The sequence below is a fragment of the Sylvia atricapilla genome, chromosome 2 (assembly GCF_009819655.1).
Source record: "Sylvia atricapilla isolate bSylAtr1 chromosome 2, bSylAtr1.pri, whole genome shotgun sequence".
Lineage (NCBI taxonomy): Eukaryota > Metazoa > Chordata > Aves > Passeriformes > Sylviidae > Sylvia > Sylvia atricapilla.
In genome coordinates this window covers 81,012,426-81,019,526 of record NC_089141.1, presented here as the reverse complement: position 1 = coordinate 81,019,526, position 7,101 = coordinate 81,012,426, and positions in this window count along the sequence as shown.

The following is a 7,101-nucleotide window of genomic DNA, read 5'->3' as shown; positions in this document are numbered from 1 at the left end:
TTAAACTTACATGGCAAATAGTGGTTTTGTTTATTTAAAAGACAAAACCACGGACCTGTAGAAATACATATTTTCATTTACCATCTTTATATGTTATTTCTGCTGGTGTAAATGTCAAACTGAAGAACCCTGTGTGAAAAGCTAAAGCACATCACACAAGCTGCCACTGTTGGGAGAGGTTTGACAGAGAGCTGTTAACTGCCCCACGGTTGTGCCTCACAAGCCAGGCACAGCAAGTGTGAGGCTGCAGTGAGCTGACCGAGGGGGAGATCAATGACACCAGCAGTTATCAGAAAAGTTTGTGTCGTGCCTGACTGTGCTAGTCAAAGATTAGCTTATCCAAGGTTGGTTATGAAACTATTGACTTTTTCAAATATCCAAAGTATTTTGAACAGAAGCAAAACATCAGTTAAAGCTCTGAACTGCAGAGACCTCAATATTTTTGTTCTGGACTTCTCTGCTTTTCTGTCTATGCCTTTACTCGATGGCCATCACAGTAACACCTCCAAGCATGTGAAGAACACTGTGATCATTAGGTTCTTGTGCCTACTTGTGTGTGTATTGTGATGAGTGTCTCTATTTCAACCCAGATGTATTATTTGCCTGAGCCACCTGTGCAAGCACAGGATCATCTTGTTTGGGGAACAATGCACTTCCATTGTGAGGAAAATCCCGAACTCTAGGGGCTTAGCTACAAAGTTGCTATGAAGGGAATAAGCATTTCAGCTTTCACAGGGCAGCTTGACTTTTCTACTATAACCTCATCAATTCAAAGAGCTCGCACTTAGGTTTTTCAATGAACCTTTTTCTGCCACCAAAATCCTTGCCATAGTTTAATGTGTCTGCCTAATTCGTGAAGTAATTAATACCTCTTGTTTCTGTTACTGTAGGGGTAAAGATCTGTAGTTGTTTGCAGATGGATTCTATTTCATCAATTAATCATCAGTAACTCGATTCAAAATCGTGGTGGCATTTAACATTCCCTACGGGGTTTTTTTGTTTTTTATATACAGCTTGTATTTAGCTAGCAGCTTTCTGAGCAGAGTTACCTGCTTCATATAGCACTCCTCTCCTTGATATTTTAAGATTGCTTTACATGTTCAACTAGATTTGTGGTTTATGAAGGGGTATTCGAGATTTTTCCAGACTCAGGGAGTGGTTTCAGAACAGATACCCTAGATTTCTTTCATAGTTTTACTGCTTACGTCTGTGTTCTCATTTTTAAGAATCCATATCAATTTCATATCAATTCATATAGATCCAAAGTCAGCTCAGCTTCAAATGCTCCTTCCTCCTCTTTTATCCAGCTTGGAAGGCCTGTAATATCCCAGTGTCTCTAGATGACCACTTGCCAGAATTTCCTTCCTATCTGAAGTAGAGTAGTACTGCAATCATTTGGAGACATTTTGTGGAGACCACAGAAAGTGAGATGAAATAAGATTTAAATACCTGTAGGGTACGTAATGTCCCTGTAAATGTTTTTACATATACTTAATCTGAAGATCTTTGTCTTCATAGCATAGTTATTGAAAGACATCATACCTTGGGAAGAAACTTGACAACTGCTGAGGGAGTGCAGCATAACTAGGACCAGAAGAATAACAACTCACTTATCAGGCAGCTCCACGCCCATCTCCTGGGACAAGGAGAGCAGCTACATTAAGCATGGCTGTAGCAATGCCCAGGAGGAGGACATGGCATTCACAAAGCAACTTTTAACAGTACAGAAATAATTATCCAAGCCCCAAAGAGTCATCCTTGGCCAGCACATTAAAGTAGTGTAAAAAGTGTCCTTCCAAGAATAATTGAAGAAAGGATATCAGGAATTCAAACTAACTGCTTTTGGCCTCTGCCACAGAAAAAACATTGCAAATTGGAGAAGCCTAGAGCCTTGAAAAAAATTTCAGTGTGAAGACAGCTAAGTCCTACCAATAGGAGCACAGAATGACAGATTTTGTGCCTGTGCTGGCCAAGAGGATGAGCTGGCAGGTCGACAGTAGCAACACAAGATAGAAGAAAGAAATGAATGCTTCTTTCCTGCTAGTTTCTATCTGATATCAAATAAGTTCTATATCCTCCTTCAGTATAAAGTGGAGTGCTGCAAGCACATCCTGATTTATATGACTTAGAAACAGCATTACAGTTACACACACTGCCAGTGCTGACTTTCCCAGCTGTTTCCACAGCCAATGTCTGCTGCTGAGAGCAACTTATGGTCTGCAGCTTTCTTTCTCTGTGCTATAAGCTTGAGGCCAACAAGCAGCCTCAAAAGGGAAGACTGGGCAGTGTCTAATAACCCTGTAGTCTCTGGGACAGGAGGATAAGTGTTTGCTGACAGCATCCCAAGATATTTGTGTGTTTGACAGCCAGTGGATTATGTTGAATCCATGACGCTCTCTTGGAGTGATATGTTTGGTTTTGCTGCACATGCTGGTTCCACCTCTAATCTCAGCATTGCCCCAGTCTCAGTTCAATTAACACTTACATATTTGCTAGACAAAAAGAAGCTGTGTATCAGGCTAAAGAAAAACACTGGTTCTGTGTTATTTAAATTTGGAAAAGGAATAAACAAGTACATGAAATATTTTGGGAAAAATACATATACATAGTATGTTATATGCAGCATGCACATGACTATATGTGTGTGTTCTTATAAAAAAAATACATGTGCACATATGTGATGTAAGATACAAATATATACTTGCCTAAGTCTGGAAAATAAATCTTCTTCTTTTTGTACAGTATAATGATAGCTGCAAAGCTGCATGAAGTTAGGGAAAATTAAAATAAGTTGCAGAGAAGAGAATATTAATTGGCTCTACTGTAATCCCAGTTTTTCCAGAAAATAACTTCCGAGGCTCCAAGGTCAAGATCTGTGGAGCTCCTCTATTTATTATCTGAATCTCCACCGGAGGGCAGTGCGTCCCAGCTTTTTCCTACATATTGATTATGAACCTTAACTTTCAAGTACCTGTAAAATGCTGTAACTTCTAAGAACTAAAGACCACACACGCCAAACGCTCATATTTCTAGTTTTAATTTTAAGGATTACATAATAGAACAGCTTCAGGCCATTCCCTCGTGTCCTGTCACTGGTGACCACAGAGAAGAGGTCAGTGTCTGCCCCTTTTCTTGCCATCGAGAAGATGTGAACCACCATGAGGTCTTCCCTCAGCCTCCTCTCCAGGCTGAGCCGTGGATGCACATGTGTGTGTGCAGATGTGTACTTTTAGGGATCGTCAGAGCTGATGTGAATGGCAATATGTCTAGCAATATCTTGAAAGAGATGCATTGAGATTGAAGTGATAAAGAGACACCATAAGCACGCTAATAAGTGCTAAGTTATGATTGCCACAGATCCTAAGGCTCCTCCAGCAAATTTTCTTGGTTCTAAGAACAGGAATAATTCTACCCTATTAAAAAATACCTTTATTGAATATGGAAATAAACACTGTCAGATTTCTGTCTTCTATCATCTCAATTTTATCGCATGTATCAACTGAAGAAAAATTAAATGTTTTATTTTAACTTATTTTTGTAATAGTTTAGAGATTTTTAAAAGTTCAAACATATGGACACTTTATGTTAAAGTGTACAGAGAAATTTGCATTACTCATCAAAATGGGGTGGGATACCAACACATTCTGCATATACTATGGAATGCAGGATGAAATAGAGAAAAGAAAAAATGTCAGCATGCTGACAATAATAAGCACCCGGGGAAACCAAGTCAGAGGTGTTGTGCTGAAATTTCTTGAGGGAGAAAAAGCTATTGCACTCCATAGAGAGTTTCTATTTGAGAAGGTGGAAAGACTCTTTTTAGAGGTAAATGATGGGAAGAGACTTTAACTTATACATCAACATATATTTTCTTTTATTTTCTGAAGCCATGTGAGTTTGGGGAGGTAACAAAGACCCACAGCCTATTTAAATGTTTGCTGGGATCCCCAGGAATATTACTGTAACCTGCTGTTACAAGCATGAAGATGGCCAAATTCAAAAACAGCTGTCAAGATGAAGATGGTAGCAGTTGTGGGATACCAACATTTCTTTTGTAGTGTGTGGCTATGGTAACACAGAGATCTACTGACATCTGGGTGTCTGAATGCAATCAAAAACCAAAGCAGGTATCGTTTAGGAAATGAAGGAGACAGTCATCAGTCATCATGAGTGCTGCCAAGCGATAAGATGCTTAGGGCAACACTTGATCAGGTAAGCTGGACCTTTTGTGCATGGCAAGCCCACGTTTCCAGAGGTTTGAGTCACTCTGTGAAATGTTTGTTCTGTATCTCAATAGCATTTGTTTGTCTGTTAATCACATTTCTTTCCTTACAGCAGAGATCTGGAGATTTACTGCTGCTTCCAGCTTTTCTGCTGAAAAGGCACCATGTTTCTAAAATGAAAGTGTCTGTTTATGAAGAAAAGTATTTGCAGACATTCTTTAACTGCAGATTGCCTATTGCAGAAACTAACTTCCTGTGTCTCTCTGCAGTCATTTAAAGTATTTCTCTGCCCAGCTGCCACAGAAGTTACTTCTTTAACCCCTCTCCCATCTCTAGCTTGAATCTCTTTATACTTCATATAAGTCTGTTGTCCCTTTTCCTTTTGATAAAGCTGCTCAGGTTCACAGCAGAGGAGAAAAACCTTTAAATTTTCTTCAGATTTAAGGCACTCAGCAAAACACTTTTCCATTTTCCTGGTACTTCACCATACCCAACAACAGAAATTAAGATTGTGAAACATACTAGGAAAAGCTCCAAAGGACAATCAGCCTGGGTAGCTCTCAGGAGGACAGCGGGCACTTTCTGTAAACTGAGCTGTGCCAGGTCCAGGTCATGTGGGCAGTGGTGCAGAAACTGGGGAAAGAGAACCATCAGTGTGCTGAAAATTTCTGCAGAAGAAAAAAACTGACTGGAAGGCATCATCATGAGCGAAGACAGTCAAGAAGGGAGTTGAGGTATTTATTTACGCCAAAAGCTAGCAAGGTATTCTGTCTGGCAGCTCTGAACTTCATGTTTTATAATTAAAGAGGCTTGGGAGTCTCCCCATTTCATAACATATTCCAGCTGTTTAGACTTTATGGAAAAATACTAGCAGACTTGCAACTAAGTCATGAAAGACCAGGAGTTCAGTGGCAGTCCAGACTTCAGCTACTGCAGGTTTGTTCTTTTGGGTTTTTTTTTCTCAAACAGAAAAGAAAGCTTAAAAAAAGATATTTCAACTAAGCATTATGCTATACCCTATTATCCACTTTATAATTACACTTTATAGATTCAAGAAAAAAACACTTCCTTGCAAAAGCTTGATCCAGAATGAAAATAATCCAAATATATAAAAATTAATAGTATGACTGAAAATTTGCTCTCAATAACTCCTTTTGAGACTATGAACCACAGCATAAATAAGGGAAGTATATTTATTCCTGGATTTTTTTTTTTTTTTTTTTTTTTTTAGGATGGATTTAATTACTAAGGACAATAACCAAGGCTTATATCGTAATCATTCTTGTGAGAGTTATTTTATATTAGAATTTTCATTTGAGGCTCTTAAAAGAACTGCAACTTTAAATGTATCTAAAAAATTACCAATAAAACTGATTATTTTAATGGACTTTGCCAGGTAATAGCATCTTAAATTAGCTTTTTTAGAGGAACTAGTGAAGTCATTGAAAAAGATTTTGTTACCTTTTTTTTTACAGAATAGGTACACTAGACTGTATTTGCCAATGTATTTGTGACAATTCAGGCCAGAGAACTGTACTCTTCACTAATGCAGCAGTGAGCTTTAAAGAGTAGATTAGGCTTCTGCCTGAGAAATTAAAAAAAAAAAAAAAGCCAGCAACAGTGAATTTCCCTGCCTCAAATGGACAAGAAGGTCTGCTGCTAGTCAGCTGCAACAGCAGCAGCCTTTGAGAGAGATAGGTGATGGAAAAAATGAGACCAGAGGTGAGAAAATACATCAGAAATGGAATTACTAATTATGTGTTTTTAAGCAAAATGGATTAACTGTTACAAGCACCTGGAGAGATTTGTTGAAGGGCAAGACACAAGTTCATTTTTACCTGACCGTGAGAGATCACTTGGTTAGAGGGGTAGGACATGGTGACCTCCAGAGGTCTCTTCCAGCCTCAGCCATCCTGTGATCCTGTGACCAGTCAAAAGGGCTGTGACAGACCATCAAACTTGTGCCCCAGGCTCCCCTGACTGTGGAACAGCTTCTTCCAGGATGGCAACAGGGTGAATTCCCTGCTGAACCCCCTCTGGCAGTACTACAGCAGGTGGGGTGGAAGAGGCCAGGCTTCAAGGTGGTTCTGGCAGGTTCTGGGAGTGTGAGATGGACCAGAGCAGAGCCAAGGGGCTGTCTTGCTTATGGTGTCCTGTCTCAAACACTTTCAACAGAAGGGAGAACAGGAAAATTGACTTCCTCTTAGTACTCCTTCTACCTTTGACAATTTTAATTCCTGGGGTCTTCCTGGGCCGAAGATTGCCTGTTTAGTAACCTACAGTGGATTACTTCTCCATGTTCTTTTCCAATTTCTCTGGACCAGTGTACTGTGTGCATCCACAACATTCTTGGCAAACTATTTTCTAACTATACTATGTGTTATCAGAAGAGATATGAACTTATTCTGGTTTTAAGACTTGATCTCATTAGCTTTATATGTCGTTCACCAATTATTGGACAAAGGCAGTGTAAGTCATCCAAATCAGCTTTTGCACTTCATTGAGGATTTTGTAGGCCTCTTTCCTACCTACCTTATATTGTCTCTTTTCTGAGATAAGCAATCCTAAACTATTTAACTTCTAAGATTTTAAAATAATTTCGTAGAGCATACCATACGCTCTTACCTTGATGTTTTCTAGTCGTTGTTGATCTTATCTGTAACAGAGGCCAGAAGTGCAGAGAGTAACCTAGGTATAGGTTAACCGTGGATTTCTATGGTACTGAGCTGAAGAATGGAATTATGGATTCTGATTCACAGTAGTTGCTGACAAGCAACATTATTTTATACACAAAGGTGTGACTGGACTTTGCTGTGTGCATTACTTCACACTTACCAACACTGAATTTCACACACAAATATTTGTGCTATCCCTCCCA